This window comes from Pituophis catenifer, unplaced genomic scaffold (genome assembly GCF_029215685.1).
Source record: "Pituophis catenifer annectens isolate HBS135680 unplaced genomic scaffold, rPitCat1.0.hap2 SCAF_11, whole genome shotgun sequence".
Lineage (NCBI taxonomy): Eukaryota > Metazoa > Chordata > Lepidosauria > Squamata > Colubridae > Pituophis > Pituophis catenifer.
In genome coordinates, this window is record NW_027256891.1 from 12,230,913 (window position 1) to 12,232,435 (window position 1,523).

Consider the following 1,523-nt stretch of genomic DNA (forward strand, 5'->3'; position numbering starts at 1 on the left):
GAAAGTGGAGTCCATGATAGCGAGAAAGTGGGCGAAGGTTGACCTGTTGCCCATCCTTTATAGGATTTGACTCTTTATCCCGCCGGGGAGCAAGTTTTAGCACCATTTAACCTGTCTTAAAAAGCCTTGCCCGCGGGGGTGTTAACCGGAGATCATCCCCCAAATAAATCAAAGGGCTCTATAGTCTTTAGGAATAACTACTTGGTCCGTGGAAAAGAGAGTAGGGGCTTCCCAGGGACCCCCAAGCACGATGGGTTGGTTAAGAATTGGCATGGCCCATTAAAACCTCCCCGGATATAACCGTGCGCCCCGGTAGAAACTCAACCATAGTTGCCCCCTTCCACGCCAAGAAAGACAATTAGGAGAGAAAGTAAATTGTACGGAGAACCCCCCACTGACCCCACTCCCACCCCGCGCCCCAGCGAGAGTTTTGGTCTTGGTAACAATCGATGACTTGACTTATTGTGACATTTACTCAGTGGAACCTCCCCTCCCCACTTTCCCGTTTCTCGAAGGGGGCCAGTCGCCTTCCCTGAACTGCGAGAAGCCAAGGGGGTGAGAAAGCGCGCTTCGTCCCCCCTCCCCATCTTCTCTCTCTCTCCCCCCTCCCGGTTCCCACTTTGGTCGGGCGAAAGGACCTCAGCCTGTCCTTGAAGGCGTCTTTCCTTCCCCCGTTGGCCAAGGAAAGGCAGCGCTGAGCCCTTGCTATTTATCCCAAACCCCCCCCCCCGTAAAGGAGGGGCCGGCCGTTTCCTCCTCAACCCTCTCCGCCATCCCTTCCCCCCCCTCCCCAGTTACCTCTCCCTCTTGCATCCCCCTCGTTTGTTTTCTATCCGAGTCCCTTTCTTTACTTCTCCTCTTTCTCGCGCTCTCCGTTCCTTCTCTTAAGGGCTCCCACGAAAACAACCAGGCGCTTCTAACGGAGCCCTCCCGGTTCGGCGAAGGGACGAAGTCGGGACTCCGCTTCCTTAACTCAGCCTCGCACCCGCGCGTCTCCTCCGACATTGGGGCAGAGAGGACAGCTTTATTTTCCCCCTTTCCCCCACTTCCCCCGCTGCTCTTGGGGTTTGTTTTATTTTATTTTTATTTTTTTTCAGAGGAGGAGGAGGAAGAGGAAGAGGAGGAGGAGGAGGAGGAGGAGGAGGAAGAAGAAGAGAAGAAGAAGAAGAAGAAGAAGAAGAAGAAGAAGAAGAAGAAGAAGAAGAAGAAGAAGAAGAAGAAGAAGAAGAAGAAGAAGAAGAAGAAGAAGACAAACAAAACAAAAATTTCTCCTTCTCCTTTCGGAGGCTTTGCATGGAATGGAGGAAAAAGAACTTTTGTAAAGAAAAATCCTGCCGGCGATGCTCGGGACACTTCTGCGCTGAGCTGTCCAGCTGCCCGGATTAGGACCAGTAGCTGACGGGTGGATCGGAGGACAGGGAGATTCCCCTTTGATTGACACATCCTCCCCTCTGCGCGCGCCTTTTTGGGCGCTTCTAGGTCGGGAAAAAAAGGGGGGGTCCGGCGATTGGTACAAAGGGAAC